This window comes from Zonotrichia leucophrys, chromosome 1 (assembly GCF_028769735.1).
Source record: "Zonotrichia leucophrys gambelii isolate GWCS_2022_RI chromosome 1, RI_Zleu_2.0, whole genome shotgun sequence".
NCBI classification, from domain to species: domain Eukaryota; kingdom Metazoa; phylum Chordata; class Aves; order Passeriformes; family Passerellidae; genus Zonotrichia; species Zonotrichia leucophrys.
The window spans coordinates 49,625,545-49,646,630 of record NC_088169.1 but is presented as its reverse complement, the minus strand read 5'-3'; the positions used below and the strand labels follow the sequence as shown (position 1 = coordinate 49,646,630).

General features: G+C 39.7%; 1 protein-coding gene across 2 annotated transcripts in view; it reads left to right on the top strand.

The window, feature by feature from the left end:
- The first annotated feature begins 14,002 nt into the window (after positions 1–14,002).
- Positions 14,003–21,086, top strand: part of SCEL (sciellin) — a 69,286-nt gene continuing 62,202 nt past the window's right edge. For both annotated transcript variants that reach the window (XM_064721479.1, XM_064721723.1), the window contains exon 1: positions 14,003–14,454. The gene's annotated coding sequence lies outside the window, so the exon portion shown is untranslated. The remainder of the gene's footprint in view (positions 14,455–21,086) is intronic.

Here is a 21,086-nt window from a genome sequence, read left to right as displayed (position 1 = left end):
GCACAAAGCCCCAGGGTAGTGCTGCTTAACCAAACCTGATCTACAGCATTCAGCACTGGCTCTATCAGTGGTTAAAATAAAAACAAACAACAACCCCCTCAAAAAGTAGGCAGGTAAGTAAAGTAAGTAGGGCATGCAGTGCATGACTGGCTTATACTAGTTCTCAAGCTGGGATTTAGCAGGAAATGGGCTTCAAATAAGCTTCAGTAGTTGGCATGACCAGACTTTTCTCAGTTGCAGCTTCTCTGGGTTTGGCTTGCACACAACCTCTGTCTGAAAGGATTCAGCAGGAAAGGATGATTGTGTCTGTGCTGGTCCCACCACCTGCTCTGAGGATGGATTCCCACCTCTTCAGTCAGGGATTTGTGTTCTACAACTTGCTGCACGCCCCCTCGAGCAGCCTGGCCCTATCTATAGCACTAGGATATGACAGATGCAGCAGCTATCCCTTGCAGCCACTTACTCCCAGGCATCTTAAACAGTGGTGTATTTGTGCAGGATGCCAAGGGTGTGTTTGCATAAGGAGTTATGTATTATGACAACTCACTGCCTGCTAGGAAGGGGTTGGAAGGCTGGGCCAGGTGGAGGTGATGGGAGCTGGCTTGCTTCCACCCATAACGCTTATTGGAGCAGGCCCTGAGCTGGTTTTATCGTTGAGTCATTTCCAGGTTTAGCTGGGTGGATACCAAGTTGCTCCATGAAGGATCCAGTATGTGCACGTGGGCAACAGGAGCAGGCCCAGCTGACAGCTCAGATGTACCAGAACTCAGGGTTGCCAGGTGCTTTAACTCAGTCTTACCACCTGGCAAGCCCTCAAAGTGAAAATAGGCACATCTCATCCAGGAAAGCAAATGTTCACAGTCTTCACTGCAGTATGGAAACCTTCTTTCTGCTAATTTTCAAGTCTCCTCATCCAGAGTACTATAAATATTTACAATATTTTCCTATGTGCCTATAGAATGTAAATACCAAACTCTTAGAGAAATCATTTAATAAGATTCAGACCCAGCACATGCCTTTTTAATACCAGTATAAAAATAAATAGCTGATAATATCCCTGATCTTATTATCCAGGGACATTATATGTGTGCTTTCAAAGGCAGAAATTCTAGGATGAAATTAGATAAGAAAAAACATTAACTGAGTGGTGAGAACACTTTGTGGTGTCTGCATGCTTTGTGAATGGAACAAGTTCCCTAAGTGCTCAACAGAAGGTTCACCAAGTCAAATTTGGGGGGAAGAACAAGGCTCTGCACTTTCTTTGTGTCTTGGCTGAAGGAAAGGAGGGAGAAGAAAGCAAAGGATGGACAAAAACTTCCCCAATTGCACTGTGGTTCCAGAGTTCCTTAATGCCCTTGCAGCCATGCAAAGGTGATGTAGATTTTCCATTCCTTTCCCAAGGGTAAAAGTGGTTCTCTGCATTGCAAGCCAGACTGATTAGCACTTCATGGTATGGCACCACCAAGCCAAGTACAGCATCTGAATTGGCACAGCCTGTGCTCTGAGTCTTTCTGTGTCTTTCTGCTTTTTACAAAGCCTTTTTCTACTTGTGATCTACTACTAAAAGTCTCCTCCTGAAGATAGGTTTTGGTTTTTTTTTTTCCTTTAGGGTGGGCACACTCTTAATTTTAAAAGTTGAGATTATAACATGGAATTGTTCTCTTTGCTTTTTCCTTTATAATTTCAGCTCATGCTCAAGCATTGAAAAACTAGGATTCAGATCACTACTCTGCTGATGGAGAGCTCAACCCCACTTTCTCCACATCCTAGATAAATCCTTTCTCTACCAGGCTACTTTGGGTTCAGATGCTCCTTCCTTCTGTTTCTGGAGCTGTGGCAATATATAATTCTGCCATTTATTATTATTCTCTGCATGACTTGTAGCCCCATAGTTAGATTCCCTTTTCAGAGAAGGGAGATGTGGATTTGAGTCTCCATCAGGTTCAGCACAAAAGGTGGAATATGTTCCAGATCCTGGTGAGTGTCCTAATATTTGTATAATTTGACACAGAGTGGGTAACACTATCATTTTTGGCTTTAGAGGTACATAAAGAAAAAATACAAAGTCCATTTGCTGTTTTTATGGAATCTCACTTTATTGCAATTTGTATTATTCTTAGATCATGCACTGGATTGGGATCTTTGTGGAGGTGAAGCAGATGGAAGGTATCAGATTATGGTTGGTGTGACACTTGGGATATGTATGTTAAGTCAATCCTCATAAAGCAAATTAATACCAAACAAGTAGGTGATTGGTGTGTCTGTGTGATTTTGGGGGTAGGGCACATAAAGCAGACTTGCTCTTGCAATGTTGGATACAGAGCCACACATTAATTCTCAATACTGTTTCCACCCCAGGCCCTTTTAGGCAGAATGAAATTGGATCAGCCCTGGAGGATGCCTCTGTTCGTCTTTCTCTCCACATGCACATCCCTGGTGTGTCTGTGGCACTTGGCACATTGTAGTCTGTCATCATTCCACAACTTGGCTTCCTGTGCTGTGAAATCATTAGCTGATTTAGACTTGTCAGGATTAGCTCTGCCCGTGGTGCAGAGGGGAGAAGTCCCTGCAGAGAGGAGCTCAAAGCAGTGCTGCCACCTAGACAGCAGATGCCACAGCAAGTGGCACTGGCAAATTAGGACACAGACTTTCCTCTCCTCTGACCATCTTAGCAAAACTTTCAAGGTATCTCCATTATATTGTCAATTTCTTGTGACTCTTGCTGGAAACAAAATTTGCTTGGGGGTCTCTACATTCCTTAAATTTGTGTATTCTACATGTTGTTGTCATAAATTGTTATATGGGTGTGGCAGTTTAATGAAGATGTGGTAAGGAGGTAATGGGTGAAACAACAATTTCATAAGGCAGTAAGAAATGCTGTAAGATGATCTCCTGCCTTTCATTAGAATCTAGTGTGTTATTTATCAGTGAAAATGCCATTGCAGAACAGGTTCATACAGGAAATGAAACTTCAGCAAAAGTAGATGGCAGATAAAATCAACATTCAATTCAGCTCACTCTATGTAAAAGGAAAATATCCACATCATTTTGGGCTCAGGGACATGCAAAATCTTTGCTGGTTTGGGGTTTAAATTAATAACTACTTAAAACAGCTGTTAATATGCTGTAGTGGTTCCGTGTACCAAAACTAAATTTATCTTCTAATTAAATGAGATAGTCAAAACCTAGCATTTAATCTATCTTAATGAATTCCTAAAGAAGGAGTAGTGTTTAATAACCTCTTTTGACTTTGTTGTATTAAGAATGATAAAGGAAAGGAATTTAAAGCTGGTGAGTCTAAATGAGGTTTTTTTCATTTACAAGTGCAATTGAAGTAATCCTTATTTATTTCAAAGTAATTTTAAAGGTGATAGAAACAGGTTTTTAACCTTGGCAATTGGATAATCTCAAAAAGGGATAATGATATAAAATTACCACTCCCTCCTCCAACACAAAGCAATTATTAAAATGTGTCAACCTGACTTCTTACTATAGAGGCAGTGAACCTAACCAGTAAATTCAAATTAATAAAGAGGGCTTATTTTTGCTACTCAGCCTGATGGTCAGCTTTGTCTACAGATAGAAAATCCATTTGAAAAGATTATAAAGCATGATAATTTAGTAGACGTGCACTTGCTCCTTTCCATTCAGCTTGATTAGCCTTTTATACCTCACAATAGTTTGTCTAAAAAAAATGGCAAATTTGAGGGAGTTTACTCAGCATTTTGGATTTATAACAAAAGCCCATGACATGGAAATCCCATCTTGGTTTGCTGTAATGCCAACAGCTCCCAAAGCCCTGAAATGTAGTTGACCAAGACATAAAGGAACACAAAAATTTTTGAATCCTGAAAATATTGAACACATCTGCAAACACTGAGAAATAAAAAAGGAAAATCATTGGACTTTTAATGTCAAAGATGTGCTGGGAGGAGGCTCTTTTCTCCCTCTCCTCTGAACAGCATATCCATTCACTCCATCTGCTTTCCTCCCTACTCAAATCAACATTACAATTCTACAGGATATAAGCTGTTTTTCACCTCTCTGGCTCTCTTGGCTCTTCCACAAGTGCTATTAATGCTGGGAGTCATGCTGATTTCATCCCATTCCTAGTAGTAAACACCACAGATTTTGTCTCATCAACACAGGGCTATCCCTGTACTTGCAAACACAGCAGTGCCAGGATCCTTGCTTCAAACCTCTCTGGCCAGCTGGCATGGACTAGTCTTGTTCTTACCACTGAAGGCTCATAAACAAGTTTGCTACATCCCAGCTAACTATTGGGAAATAGTGAATGGCTTTTTCTAACTCTGGGGCTAAGCTGAAGATTTATTTGGGAACTCATCAGGGCCTCATACCAGGGACTGTTTTACTTCTTTAACAACAGAGAAGGCAAAAGCACAGTGCATCTGTCTGCCACTATAGACATAACCAGGTGGACTGCTTTTTAAGATATTCCTGGGTCTCTTTCTGGATCCAAAGTCTCCTCTGGACTGGTGGGAAACCTTCATCTCTCTGCTCCCAGCCCAGGCAGTAGCAATACAAGCGCAGGGGGACCCCCTCAAAAATATTTCTTCAGTATCCTTGTCCTGACTGTGAAAAAGGGAGAGAAGTCTGCCTTTTGTTGTACACAGACAGTGTTGCTTCTTTTTACAGATAGTGGCTTCATTTTCTGTCCCTTTTGGGAAATAAAAAATTTCTCAGGGGTCAGAGTCTGAAAATTTTTCAGAAGGGAAAACAGCACAGCACAGCAAGGAGGTTAATTTTTAGAAGATTCATTTCAACTAACATCTTCAACAATCTGGTAAAATCGTACGTATTTCCTAGTAAAAGATACTATTTCTTTATTTCAGAAAAAAGCAGGTTAACAGCCTGATATTTCCAACCCAATGCAAAGAGAGCATTATGAGAGCTGAGGCGGCACATAAGTCCCACGCAAATCTGACTCTCTGAGATTTATTTCTGTAAACTGACAGCCACAAACTCCAAATCATGAAACTGAAGTGTAAAAAAAAAAAAAAACCAAAAAAATTCCTCTATTACAGAGTATCTTGCATAATATTAAGCTTTAAAGATTTCTATTTCTAATTTTATCTTAGCTTTTTTTTTTTTAAGTTTTTGTCACACAGCAAGAAGGGCAGGGTTGCCACATCCTTGCATCTTGTGATGTGGTATGTAAGTCAGCTGAGTCCCAGTGTGAAAAAGAAAACAAAGCGTTTCTAGTTTGCCCCAAACACTTCTTTTAATTGTACATTTAATTCATCATGGGCCTGCCAGATTTCAGGCAACAGAATAAACAGGCTTTCAGAGATGCTGATCACTCCAAGCATGACTTTTTTTTGTATTGGAACAGTTTTTAGTTCTGTTTGTTTGCTACAGTTATTTCCTCAGTGTTGTTTTTATGCTGAACTGAGACTTGGCAATGATTTCCATTGGAATGTAACACTGTCATCATGTAAGGTCAAAAGGGAAAATGCCAGTCTGTGTTTCCCAGTGATTGTACACATGTAGCATTATTTCCTTTCATTGAATTCAGCTTTTATTTCTGAGAAACAACTGTTATTTCAGCTTGCATCACTGCAGATATTATTAGTCATAAACCTATGCAGCTGTTTATGTCTTATGTTCAACAGTCAAAGAAATCTTCCTTCCTTCCTTCCTTCCTTCCTTCCTTCCTTCCTTCCTTCCTTCCTTCCTTCCTTCCTTCCTTCCTTCCTTCCTTCCTTCCTTCCTTCCTTCCTTCCTTCCTTCCTTCCTTCCTTCCTTCCTTCCTTCCTTCCTTCCTTCCTTCCTTCCTTCCTTCCTTCCTTCCTTCCTTCCTTCCTTCCTTCCTTCCTTCCTTCCTTCCTTCCTTCCTTCCTTCTTCTTCCTTCCTTCCTTCCTTCCTTCCTTCCTCTCCTTCCTTCTTCCTTCCTTCCTTCCTCCTTCCTTCCTTCCTTCCTTCCTTCCTTCCTTCCTTCCTTCCTTCCTTCCTTCCTTCCTTCCTTCCTTCCTTCCTTCCTTCCTTCCTTCCTTCCTTCCTCCTTCCTTCCTTCCTTCCTTCCTTCCTTCCTTCCTTCCTTCCTTCCTTCCTTCCTTCCTTCCTTCCTTCCTTCCTCCTTCCTCCTTCCTTCCTTCCTTCCTCCTTCCTTCCTCTCCTCCTCCTCCTCCCTCCCTCCCTCCCTCCCTCCCCCCTCCCTCCTCCCTCCTCCCCCCTCCTTCCCTCCCTCCCTCCCTCCCTCCCTCCTCCCTCCCTCCTCCCTTCCTCCCTCCCTTCCTCCCTCCCTCCCTCCTCCCTTCCCCCTCCCTCCCTCCCTCCCTCCCCCCCTCCCTCCCTCCCTCCCTCCCTCCCCCTCCCCTCCCTCCCTCCCTTCCCTCCTCTCCCTCCCTTCCCTTCCTCCCTCCCTCCCTCCCTTCCCCCCTCCCTTCCTCCTTCCCTTCCCTTCCCTTCCCTTCCTTCCCTTCCCTTCCCTTCCTCCCTTCCCTTCCCTTCCCTTCCCTTCCCTTCCCTCTTCCCTTCCCTTCCCTTCCCTTCCCTTCCCTTCCCTTCCCTTCCCTTCCCTTCCCTTCCTCTAAAATAGAGATTGAAAATTCTTTCTTTTATCTGTAAACTCTTTAAGAGTATCTGTATACAAATCTATTATAGTCTCTGCTAAAATCCCTCCAAGTAGTGTTTGGAAGCTTTCAGAGAAGGAGAGGATTGAATTAATTCATTCTCGGATTTATTTTGAATCTCAGCCTTTTGAATGGCAGAAATGCAATGCCCATTACCTTGGAGATGGACACATCTGCAAATCTGTTAAATAGCAGAGTATTGCTTGCACAAGCTGTAATTTAAAGGTTGAAAAACCTTGCATCGTCCCTGAAATATAAAACCACAGATGCTCAGTTTCCCAACACTGCATTTTACAAAGCTCTGAGCCAACTCCTTAAGTAAGCCCTTATGTTGTCCTGTTCAGTCCTTTTGAAGAGAAATTAAGGGTATCTTTTTATTTCTGTATGAATTTGTCTGAATAGACACAAATTAAGAATATATCTCCTTTGTTCTGTTTGATCGCTGGAATGTCAATGGGAAATGAATCTTCTTCATTACAAAATAATTTCCCTTTCACACATGACCTTGTCTGAGTACATTTTTAGGCATTTTGCACTTGCCTAGTGCTATATTACCATAGGTCTCTAGCTGCAATAGCCTGTAGGTTCATATCAGAGGTGAGATGTCATAGGACTTTAACTCTCTATGATAATTGTGAAGGTTTTAATTATTTCTGAAATGTCATTTAAATCCCATTAGAGACCGAGGTCCAGCTACAAAATTGAGTCACACATCTCAGTTCTTGATAAATGATCTTGATGTGATTACTCTTGGTGTTCAAACTCTTGCAAGTCAAACAACTTTGCTGCAGGAATGTCATTAAACACAAATAAAGGAGGCTTGATTATTGTTTCTACTTTGTTAAGGTATCATGTTTGTACTGAGCAAACTCTCCAGTGAGTTTCAGTGAAGCAGAATGCACTTGGAATGGGCAGGTATGGCCCAGTAAATATCCCTGTAGGACCATCAGCTCTGCTCCTACAAGCAGTAGATTGTTTGTGTCAGCATGGCAGTGGCCCAGGGTGAGCATTCCCGCCTCCCAGGAAGGGCTAATTCCCACAGGTGTAGTGCCACATTGAAACTGCATTGTGTTGCAATTAGGCTAAAGCAAGCTGCAAGATCTTCACACCGTGATGCATTTCAGACACATGCACACCCAGATATGTGCAGCAGGGAGAGACTGATCATCTCCAAAAGTGTATTTACACTACAGCGTTGGTGAACCTTGTGTTTATCTCAGGTTCCAACACCTTGCTTTGCAGATGTGTTATTTTAGTCTGATGTGGAGCAGAGTGGTTCCAGCAGGGGGATGGGGGATGTAACTGTGAACTGCTTTGCACTGGAGTCCATGTTATATAAAATGGATGTGTGCCTGTACACTCCCCACCCCTGCAATGCAGGAGCCTTCATGCTTTGATTGGGGTAAGGAAGACAGAAAAACCATGTCCACCTCACATTATAAAAAGCTGTCCTTTGTTTGAATGATTCCTGGATCAAACACCAATTTTTGCACAATGTGGCCATTTTAATTTTCTCTCCTCTGCCAAAAAGAATAAAATTTTTATTTAGGTACCAGTGCAAGGTGGGTGCTTAGAAATAATTTGACTATTGAACAACTTACAAATGGAATACAAATAACTTTTACTGATTTGGATGGGAAAAGCCTCTTACTTCTGAAATTTAGCTTAAAACTAGAAATCAGCTTCTCTGTTGCTACACTTTGCAGTGAAGTCATAATTGTGTGTTTGACATTAGTCTGTTGCCATGGATAGTAGGAATCAGGGTAGGATGTGATGACATCAAAAGGTCACTTCAATCTCTAATAGCTATGGTTCTGGGAATGACTAATGGCATTGTGCTGCTACAAATGTAGAGCTGGAGCAACATGATGAACTGTAACTGACTCTTGTATAAGCATAAATACCTCTGAGATTTAGAAGAAAGGATGACAGAGCCCTGTTAAAAAAGTGAATGGGTTTGTTTTTCATCTTCTTCCTTTCTGAAAGAGATTGCATGCCTGGTCATTGGAGAGGGTAATTTTGTTGGTTCAAAAATGTAACAGCAAAATGGATGTATCAATAAATGTTATTCCTGGTATAAACCCATGATTATATTTAAACTATTAACTCTGGATAATTATTTACAGGGGATTTTCTTGGACCAATAAACATCACTATTTTGGTATCTCAGAAATTTCAAGACTCTTTTAAGATGTGGCTCTTCTCATCTGATCATAGGAAATAAGGGATAATGTTTCTTTTCAGAAGGACATATTTGAAGTGTCTAACTGAAACCACAGACTACCTGCTTGATTTGGAAGAGTTGGGCTTGATCTGGCAGAAGAACATGACCAAGTCATTCTGAATTGTTAACACAGTCCTGGTGATTATGTCAGAAAATCTTGAGGGGATGGGAAAGAGAGGGAGCACAGATTTCTACTACAGTAAAAACTGTTAAAACAAAAATAAACTCAGAAAATGTAAATTGTGTCTGTTTGGTAGAACTTCTGTGATGCCCTAATGTAATCTTTTTATTTACTCATGCAGTTAATCAGAAAAAAAACCAATATATATTAAAAAATCAAAGTTTTTCCACCATCCCTCTCCTTTTTGTTTCATATTTTCTCCCAGTTCCCTTCCCTTCCCTTCCCTTCCCTTCCCTTCCCTTCCCTTCCCTTCCCTTCCCTTCCCTTCCCTTCCCTTCCCTTCCCTTCCCTTCCCTTCCCTTCCCTTCCCTTCCCTTCCCTTCCCTTCCCTTCCCTTCCCTTCCCTTCCCTTCCCTTCCCTTCCCTTCCCTTCCCTTCCTTCCCTTCCCTTCCCTTCCCTTCCCTTCCCTTCCCTTCCCTTCCCTTCCCTTCCCTTCCCTTCCCTTCCCTTCCCTTCCCTTCCCTTTCTCCCTCCTTTGCTTCCTCCTTTCTTTCCTTCCTTCCCTGAATTTTTGAAAGTGAAGGCATTCTATAATCTGTCCTTCTGTTAAGCTGGCTGTTTTACCACTTAGTTGTGTAACCTGTGATGTATTTATTAATCATTCAGTGTTGCCACATGTTTCATTGCACATTTTGCATTCCTGAGAGCTGTTTGTAGGTGGTTTCCTGTGTTTGCAAATCTGGGCAATCCAGCCCAAGCTGCTATTCCCTGCTGCTGAGAACAGGGGGAATCTCCTGGCCTTTTGCAGAGGCTGTTGCACTTTCTCTGTAGCAGGAGAATAACAAAAGGAAGAGTAAATCCATTCTTTAATCTCGAGTGCAGAGGTAATTTTTTCTCCAGTATTAAGTTTCCTTCTGAGGGTGCACAACTGTACCCTTGGAGCATCTGTCTTGTGTCTTGGCACATGCTAGAGATGATCAAAGCAACAGCTTTCATTTAAAGAAATAGAAAAGCAGGGTTGCAGAACATGCAGGGATGGGTATAAAACCACAAAGCACGGAAGAATCACAAGAACCAAACTATATTAAATGCATTTTTTTCCAGCAGTTTGCCAGTGTGCAAGATGACAAGGTAGGTCAGGTGACACAGTTCTGAAATAGTTTAGTCACTTGTATAGAATTTGGGCATGTAGATTTTTTTGGTGTCCATTTTTTGGTTCTATAGATAATCAATCCAACCATTAAATTAGTGTTGCTATTTTCCATGGCAGTGAGAAGCAGCATTTTTCTTACCAATATTTTTTGTCACTTATGAGACAAATTCAAACTCTGCTATTAAATGCCAATGAATAAACCTAGGCATCTGTTCATGAGAAAAAGATTCTCAAAAGGAAGCTGATTCCATTCATACTCATGCTACTTTTATACAAACATAACATTGAATCAAGCAAAGCATTTACATAGCATTTCTATAATTCATGTATTAATTTCATGTCATTAGAGATGACATTCTCAATACACAAATAATCATCGAAATACATATTTTAGGCACCTGGTTCTTTTCAGGAACTTGAGCTCTCAAGTATTGCTTGTGAGTAATCATCAGTATCAGTAATCTCCACAAGATTTATTAATGCCTTGCTAAAAAGCACTGACGTAACTGTCCAGCACTCTTTTTCTTTTCATATAGGGAGATGAAAATCCCAAGCTCTGTCATCATCAGCTGGCTTGCATCCAATAATTTGAAATGGATTTAAGTGATCACTGGGCGTGAACTTCTCTTAAATATCAGGAGAGTAGGTAATAAAATAAAACCAATCAGTCAAATTGTAGCAGCTCTTCTCTCTGTCCTAGTGGGAGGAGAGGGTGAGATCACCGTTCTGTGAAGCAGGAATGACCAGCTGACCTCTTTGTGTGCTCGCCTGTGTGCTCTCCTCTGGCACAGCAAGAGACAGGCATGGCTTAGTGAAGCTCAGAGACCTGGTGACAGTCCATGTCTCCATAATTTTATTTTTTCTTATGTTGCACTGTAGAAAGAAACAGGTTAATTAATGAGAAGAGTGATGCACAGCTTTGCTTCTCATTGTTATGTCTCAGAGCAAGGCCCATGAGAGCACTGGGAGTAATTATGTTCTATTTCCTTCTGGTTCAGCTACCAGGCCTGGATTTGTTCACAGCAGATTTTACAAGAATTTCTTGCTGTCTTTAAGACTGGCATTCATCCTCGATGTCTTGGAATAGTTTAGGATGTGTCATTTCAATTCTGAGGAAAAGATTTGCTGAGCTACCTTCTATGAATGAAAAAATTTCACCTGTGGGAGTTTTCAATTTTTTTTCTCCTAAAGTTTCATGTGCCCTTACTGCATTGTAATGGATGGCATGATTTTGTGATTTCTTTATTCAAGACCAAAAGCACTCGATTTCAACTTATATACATTATGCATTTTTATTATTTGTCTCCTCTAGAGTGATAGAAAGTACAGTACAGTAGGTTAACACAAAATGCTACGAACTGAATTCTTAATATATTGTGTGTAGTAAGACAAGATTTCCTTTTTCATGTGCCAAATAAGCTTCTATTTAGAGCACAGCTATGAGAAGATATGCTATCAGTCAAAATTCAGCTTGGTTTTGGATTGTTTGTCTAAAAACCATCTAAATTAATTAATCTAAATAAAACAATGAAAAAGGAGTTGTGTCTATTTGTAACTGAATGTCTATTGTGATCTCCTGTACTTTGAGGAAACACCAGTCAATGAGAATTCCTCAATAGTTCTAGTAATTTCAGCTGGAAAAGAAAATATTTTTAAGGATCTCCAGTTAGAAACTGCAGAGAGGGGCTTAATACACTGTAGTTACTCTGAATTAAGATTAAAATGTTGCTTGATAGCCCCTGGCTTTTTTTAGTAGCAATTACTATGAGTGCATGATAATACTTGTAAGTGACTGTGTGTGCTTTAAGCTCTCCACTCCTTGATATGCTCTTGAACTTGTGCCACTTTGCACGGGGCACTGAATTAAAGGTTCTGATGGGGTGACAGAGGACTGACATTATGAAAATTAACACGTCCTGAATTGCTATCCAAGAAACACAGACAGTGTATATTTTTAGAGTTACACTCTAAAAATTGTTAACTGACATTAAATATACTCTTGTCATATTAAAATCCTCTTAGGGCTGCTACTTAATGATGCACTGTGATTTTATGATGGCACATGCTAAATATTCTAAGAAATTTTCACTTATGAACTAGTTCAATAGGAAAGGGTTTTATCAACCTAATGTATTGTTATATTGTAATATATTGTTATATACACAATTTTCAGTGCTGCTCACTGAATATTGTCAGACACTGGTCTATTTGGTTGTACATCATTACAGTTTATGATAGCCAAGACTGCTAAGAGAAATTTGATTTAAAGACAATTTAACACGAGTATGTTCATGCATGTGCACACCTGTGTATGCAAAGCTCATAACTAACTGCTTTCAGGTATTTTAGTTACCAAGAAGGAGACCAGCATCCAAAAGGTAAGCAAGCCACGTAGATAAACTACTTTTTGCTTTAGGTACGTCTTCAGCTTCTAAATATGCCTTACAAGCAGCTCTGCATCTAAGATGCTTACATTTTAATCAAGTGCTGTCAAACTATTTGTTGACTAAGGGAGAGATTAACTTATAGCTGTTTACTCAAAGATCGAATAGCAAATAAATTTTACAGTGTTAAAGGACGGTGGAAAATTATCTGTGAACCATTTGAGAATTCTTGCATGCCCTGCCAGTTTGATGGTCTAATTTGAGTAATGAGCAAATTTTTTTTATGCCTGTATACGAATTCTGCAAATACCTGGGTTGCAGATTTAGCATCACTGTAAGCATCCAGTTTTCTGCTACCTGTGATAAATGTATACTACAGTGGCTGATAAATTATATTGTCCACTTTACCTTACAAAAATGCATTCTAATATAAACAAAATTCAGAGCAGTTCACAGTTTACAGGATGCCAATGGCCTTTACAGGATGTCAGAGTAAAGATCAAAGGGTTCTTTTTAATCCTAAAATATTTTAGGGACGAAAATGCACAGATTCATAAGTGGATAAGTAGGTGATATAAGTAGCCACTCACAGAGGAATCCTGACTGCACTGGAGTCAATCTTCTTATTTCTTTCTGTCTTCTTTTCTCCTTGAATTTTCTTAATAAACATTTTGAAAACTGTGTTTATATCTGTTTGTTCTGCTTATTTGAGATAGCAGGATTAGGCAGAGACTGCAAACAATATGGCCATGAATGTCTGTTTCTGTCTATGACCACCTTATTTCTAAACATTTGAAACACAAATTCCTGATGTCCTCCCCTGCAAAAGCACAGTAGCAGTTTGTCTATTGAATATGCTTATATTTACTTAACATTCCATATATGAAATTCCATTTTTACTGTGTCAATCAGTAGCTTCTATGAATAAATATATCTTCCTGCTGGTCACCTGCTTAAAGTCCAGTCTGTCTAGAGAAGATATTCTCCACTGCCAAGACTTGTGTGGTATGTGTGATATTAAACCCAGGAAATTAATTGCTATCCTCCTGATGTGTAGCATAAAAACATACTGTAAAGAACTCAGCTGAATGACTCTTGCTTTAACACAGCTACTCACTCAGAAAATAGAAAATTAGTATGTAAATATTCCAGATAACAGTATTAGCTGGAATTTCAGTTGGTCAAAACAAACAAGAATATAAAAGAAGCCTGTTTGAAGAAACAGGACAGGAAACGAGGAAATTTGTCGTGAGGGGTTTTCTGGTAGAAGATACTGGCTCCAGATGCAGAAGATTTAAAGAAGTTGCCAGAACAGTACAATAGAGAGGAAAAAAATGGGTTCTGAGGGAAGTCTCCTCCAAAGTGATCTGCAGTGTCTTGAGGCACTGCCATTATTCTATTGAGATCGATGGGATTCTTCTCTTGGCTTTACAGCAGCCAGGATCTCACTTTTGATGCTTATCACTCATGCTTGACCTTGCAGGCAGGGAAGTCATTGCAATTTCAAGTGCCTCAGAAAAGAACCTGTGCCACATGACTGTTGGGCTGAGTATGAAGCCAGCCTTTATGTGTCAGAAAGGCAGAGATACACTTAATGCATCTGAAGTGCTTCAAAGTCAGATTTCTGTATCAGATCCCTGTGTTTACAGAGCAGGAGGAAAGCTGGGCATGTCTGGATTTATCCCACATGTTGACTCACAGCTCTCCTATTCAGAGCCAAAACCACTCCTAGTAACACTTCCAGTCACCAACAGCACTGCCAGCTAGCAAAAGCAGATAACAGCAGAGGTAAACTTCCAGTCTGCTTTAGCCTGAAAACTTGAATCTTGGTGGAAAAGGGATTTTAGATGTTGGAAGTAATTGGAAACACATCAGGCATCTTCTATTCAGTGGTCAAATCTTCAAAGGCTTTGTGAGCAGTGGAAGTTTCTGCATTGGGAAAGCTCTCCTGAGCTACAGTCTTCAGTGCCAAAATTGGTAAGTCTGTGTTGTAGCAATAAGCTTACCTGAGGAACTTAAAATGGGAATGAATTTGAAATAAAAAAAGGATATCTGTGCTTGACTTGCACTGTTTTCCATATAATCTCTGTTTAATTTACAAGTAGACTTTCCCCTGTACTCCTGCTATCTGTAATGTGGGCTCTGACTATCCTGAAAGGTACTTTTTTCCTTCTTATTTCAGAACCAGTACGTCAATTCTTTAAGTTGCTGTCATGAAACTGTTCAGTCATGTAACTAGACTGCTAAAAAGTCCCATTGATACAAAATCCAGTCTCTAAATACTTAGCAGATTTGGAAAAATAGGATAAATTGAATGCATGCCAGTATCTTCTGACACGATTTCAAGCAGAGATGATAGTGAATGTACACAAGAACCTCTTAAAGATGTGTTTAACAATTCCTGTACTTTATTTAGGAATTCATCACCTTTCAGTTGTAAGTAAAGGATAAATGACACTCTTTTATTATATTGCAAGGACATTTTCATGCTATTTAATGTGTGTCTTCTCTAAAAGATAAACATAATTATAAGGATTGTGATGACCACCTCATGAGGGAAAAAGGACAAAGTAGACACTATTTGTCTGATGGAATTTATTATTTTTTTAACTACTTTCAGAAATCTTTGTATAAAACACCTTTCACAATATACAGTGTCCCACTGGCAGGTTTAATTTAATGGCAACTGGCACTGAATTCCTCAAAACCTTTACACAACCTAAGGTTTTACTTTATAATTGCATTTATGTCTTGACCTATCTAACCTTCATGGTACACATCATGCACAAACTTCCTTCAGGACTGTGGACCGGAGGTTTATGCACCTACCTGATATTAGCTCTTAGAGTTTAGCTTAGCATTTGCTCCTACAGAGCTTAGAAAATGTGTTTGAAATATTTAATCTAATTTATTGAATATATTTACCCAGTAATAGAAGATGATATTTTCTTGGATCTGGAACAATAGTCTTAGTTACCCCCAAGCTTCAACAGGTTTCAAGTTCAGTTAGCTTTTGATTTGAATTCCATCAGTATGAGTACTTGCTCTGGCATCTGAGCCGATTGACTAAGTCACCTCAGGCAGTTGAAATCTGCTTCAGTTCGTAAAATTGGCTTGAGATATGAGTTCTCTGGCTTCTTCTTCATTAAAAGGTGGGCATAGATGCAGAATTTGGGCAAACATGCATAATGAAATGGAGTAGCTTATTGGTAATCACCAGTGTTTTATCTAAAGAAAAAAAAGAGAAGAATTTGGAAGAAGTGAAAATGAAACAGGGTAGCAGTCACAAATGAAACAGCATGTCATGCACTCCAAATAAAACTAGAGATGTCTCTTGCTGTTGTGCCAGCTTCTTAACCCAGACCTTCCAGGCTCTGCAGACAGAGCTGAAAGGGTGAGGGATGACTAGGTCAGGCTCTTTTGAGGCTGCATAAATCATGACTACATCCTTTCAATGGATCTCACACCATTGATCTTGGAAGTAACACGAGAAGGCCTGGGTGTACCACCCTGCCCATGAATGCTTGGACCAGAACTGCTGTGGTGTGTCTCACTTCTGCTTTGTGGTTTCCAGTGTAATGCCACATCACTCCTCCTCATTTCTGTGGGCTTTTGCTGCACTTGCATATGGACTTTTCTGTAGCCAAGTTTTCCACAAGCAACATAATATATAAAATATGGCTGCCATCCAAAGCTAAATATTGTTCCAGTTCTCTTTCCTGAGATGAAAAAAACCCAAAAAACATTATGATAGAGTCTCCTAGAACTGTCTGATAAAAGGAGCAAAATTAGGGTAACTTTTCTAGCTCTGATTTTCTTGTTGCATAAGCAAGTGAAAGGAAAGCATTACATTTCTATTTTCACTATTTTGTTTGCTTAGAATCTATAACAAGGAAATGGGAGCAGAAAAAAGCAGCAGTATATGTTCAGCATAAAAATCTTGCAACACTGCAATAGCAGTAGAGGAAAGATTGCTTTGTGTCTAATTTCCATGGAAAAATTTGAAGAATAGCCAACAGAAATGTATCTGAGCGCTCTGAATAATGGTATCCCAAAATTTAAGGCAAGAAAATTAAAAATCAATTTTAAGAAGACTAAGGATAAGATTTTCTCTCATTCGTGTGTGAATGAAGAGAGAATGACAGAAGCCCCCCAACAAAATGAAGTGGATTTTAGCTGCCATTCCTCCCTTCTGGGATCTGTCACGTTTGTTGAGAAAAGCTCTTCATTTGTTGTGCAGAAGGGTTGATACCGGGTCTCATTTTCATTGCTCTGTTTCCACCTAGTGCTCAGAGTGCACATTGCACCAAGCTGTGCGTATGTTCTAGAACCCAGAACGGCAGTTCGGTGTCGCTCTCTGTTTTCAGGGAATCTGCAGTACAAACAAGCATGTGTAAGATTAAATATCACTGTTATAAAAAGCACCTGTTCCCGGAACAAAATCTGTCAAGTGTCTATATGGTCTTTGCTGCATGATCTGTGAAGAAACAGGAGTGTGAGTTACTTGGTTTAACTCATAGAATCCCTCTTGTGGATGCATTTTTTGGTGGTAGTTCTCTTCTTAACTGAGGGCAAATAAATGCATGTGTATAAAAAAGACCAAAATAATTGAGAGACATTGATTATGCTCACAGGAAAAAGTGCATGCTCAGGATGCAGACTAGAAAGACACCTGGAACTGTGAGCGGGACTCATCAGGATAGTCTTTCCCCATATAGTTCAGGGTATAAAACACCTTTCACAATTTATAGTGATCATAACTTCTTAGTAACACAAATGGAGGATTCAAAAACTTGATGGTGTTGCAGGATGAAAAAAAGGGGAGATTTTGTGATGGACTATGAAATTTGTATTTTTTTCAGGAGGTTGAAAAGAGCTAAAGACAACTTGTGGATTTACTTTGTCAAATGTAGCAGGAGGCTGATGGACAGATGCAAGCATACACAGACAGGACAAGTGATGTTTTCAATGATTTTCAGGTTCTAAGACAAAATTTTTATGGTATATATGGTTATAAAAAGCAAAATAGCTAAATAACTCCTAGCTGTACCACAGGAACCATCTGAAAAACACAGGATGGTTATCTCCCCTGGTGTCTGATGTGTGGGAAGATGGAAACTCCTGTTCCACAATTGGTAGTTTGAACATTTTCTTTGGAAAAACAGCTTGAGCTCCTGCATTTCTATTGTGCTTTCGCTTTGAGAATGTGCAAAATATGGATGAGGTAATGGCCAGACTAAGAAACTGCCATGTCCTTGGTTTAGGAGAGCGTAGTAAGCTCTGCTTCAACAGGTAGGAGGCAGCACAACTGTGGCCACTTTTCCCTGGGTAAAAGCAGAGACCAATCACAAATGAAACAACATGTCATAAATTCTGAATAAAACAAGAGAGGCCCCTTTGTACTACACCAGTTGTGATAACATATGTTTTATAATAAAGCTTCTGCATCTCCTCTGGTGTGTTATGTGCTCAGCACTGACTACTGCATTAAGCCACCCTGAAAACCTGTAGTGCACTAAACTCCTTTTAGGCCATCTGGATACTCCTCTCCCAGTTTAGATGAGAGGCAGACACCAAGCTATTTGCTACAAGCCAGGCAGATAACTCTACAGAGGCATATATGTATGTCAGTAGGGAACTCCACATACAGTGATCTTCCTACAGAATTTACATTTTTCTGGGTAGAGGCAACAGGCAGGCTGAGGTTTTTTTGCCGTTCCAGTTTTAGATTTAAATTTCACTTTTCAGAACAGCTTGTTTAATCTTACAAAAGACTAAGTGCATAGGACTGTATAGATGAGCATTTTTCTAGCAGAACCTCCTTGTTAAAATACTGTATCTCTTTTACCACTGTGGACATTGCTATGAACTCTGAGCTACAGAATCATTCAAGTTTACACCAGTTTCTGTTATGCAACCTTCTTGCTCAAATAGAAAAATAAAAATTTATTTAGAGTCAAATTCTCCTTATTTGTGAAATAATATTAATTAAATAGTGCTTTTAATGGAGAATGCATGGGGGAGTATAAGTGTACTGTACTATTGTATTATACTGTTGCTACCTGAGCTCCTCATTCCTGAAAGAAAGTTTCCTGCATTGAAGTGTAGCTTTGGTTTGAGTCCTTAAATGATCTGGCAGGAAATGTAAACTAGGGAAGGGATTGCTGTGGATGTAACTGCGGTAGAGAAGGCAGCCCTTGAAGAGGGCAGGGTCTGTATGTGGGGTCTGTGAGAAAGTCCCACCCCTCTGGAACCAGCTGTTCTTCTCTTGGATCATACTAAGGTGAGGGGCTGTTTTATTCTCTACATTTGCCCAGTCAGGCGAAGACTGTCTGAGTCTTGTATTATTTCAGAGAGGGTGTGTCTTTCCAAGGGGATGGAACACACGACTTTGTTACAGGAGAAAAATCTACTGCCTATGTCTGAAAGCAACTATCAAGTGGTGCAAGCAGAATAAATTAATTTTTTAAAGAATGGGATGCCTCAGTATTATCCAATATAATTAAAATTAGTACTTTTACTTCTAAATAATCTTTTGTAATAATGTGTTTAGAGTTTCTTGCCATATCATCTTTCAAGGAACTGCTCTTGGCAAAATAAAAGCTTATTTCCTTAGAGGACTGTATTTATGTAAATACTTAATAGATGATTAAATTAAATTAGCACTATGTCTCCTCTTCAGACTTGTCTATATAGTCCTGTCCTGTGATCTTTGCGCTAATGAGTATTTAGACGAAAATGTGTTTTGGATTTTTTTTCTAGAGAGAGTGTTGAAAATTAAATCAATTAAATAAATTATCACACTTAAAAATGAGGGGTAACCCTGCTTCAATATTTGTAACATTTCAATGGCAATATCTTGGTTTGAATCACTCTTTTCTGTTGCAGAGGGTGGTAGGAAGAAGCACACTTCTGCTTTTAATGTTTTCCTTTAGAGAGGCACGAACACATTAGATTAGACCTACCCACCATCCAGGACGGTAATTTGTTTCTGATGGAGCCTGGAGGGAGATGCTTCAGAGGAAGGTGCAAGGACCTGCAATCAGAAGTAAGGGCACTGCTCTTCCTCTAATATTAATATTAAAGTAATACATCTGTCCATACACCTTGAGCAGCCTCCTGAAAATTCATCTTGTGGTGCCAGAAATAATGAATAAACCCTTCTCAGATTTTTCTGTTTATTGCACTGAGTGATTCTGAAACAGCAGAAACTCTCAACTCTGATCCTTCTTTGAAGCTTCAGTGTTACAAAATGGGATGGCTGCTGAGACTTGAAGGCACAGCATGGGGCCTAGGAGGCAGGGGCAACAATAGCTGGGGCACGTCCCAGTCCAAGATCTGTAAAAATGCACACCTGGACATGCCTAGGTATGTTTACTGAAAATCACTATCCACTGAGAGAGGTGAGCAGATATTTCCTTGTGTCTGTTCCAAGGGATTAATCTAATCCCTTGTGTTTGGTGCTGCTTTGTGATGATTTCAGAACTTGCACTTTTCTTGGTTTTAATCTCAACCTTCTCCCTGAATTTATGGATAGAACTTTCAAAGGTCTCAACAATAAAATAAAAGAAGTTTGAGGGAGGTCAGACATAACCAGAGGTTATGTGACCTCACCACACCAGTGACTTGTCTGCCACTTTACACTCAAACCTGAGTCAGGCTGTCTCTGCCTGCCTTAACTAATGCATGGAGCCAGAGATCCCTGATTATGGAGCCACCTGAAATTCCCTTTCCCTTTGTGCAGTCACCTAGGAGTGGTCAGTGCAGAATTACTGAGGGCAGAGAATGCCTTATATCTGGCTTGCAGGAGCCTTATTGTGAACTGTACCCATCTGGAACTGGAGACAGGTGGGTGTTCACCACCATTTCCTCAAGGTATTATTGACTAAGGACCACTCCATTAACCACAAATTGATGAGAAAGTAATGGAAAGGACATGTGGCCACCTTGGGGTCAGAGACTGCCCAGGGGCCAGAATTGGGACTCCACCCGATTGTACGGTGGCACAATTTTCAGGACAACTGTAGAGAAACCTTGTCATGTGGAACTTTAATTTTGTACATGACCATATTTAAGCTCAGTAAACTAATATTTATATTTTACATACATTAAATTTATTGTGGAACTAAAACACATAAATAGTACTTAAAGTTTCACTCATCTGCGTGCTATCTCTGAAGTCTGCTTCTAGTGTGTGGTCATATATTTACCTGAATGCATATTCTGTACCTTGTTGATAAATCAAAGCAGTTGTTTATTTTACCTTCCATAGTACTATTGCTAATGACATACAGTACATCTGTACTCTGATTAACTTGGATGTTCGTCATGGAACAACTTCTCTAGTACTTACACAAAACTGCAACTGATTAAATACCTCAGTGGAAATACTGCAATAAAACATGCCTATTTATTATGTTCATCTCCTTTGCTTCTAATACAAATTTATGCTTACATTTAAACATCTTCCTGTGTGTGAATTTTGGATTTTGGGCTTCTAATATTCATTCTTTTTGCAAACTTTTTAATAGTAATTTCTGTCATAACAGAAGAATGAAAATAAATCAGTACATTTCAGTAATTACAAGAAATTATTTAGAAGGCAGTAG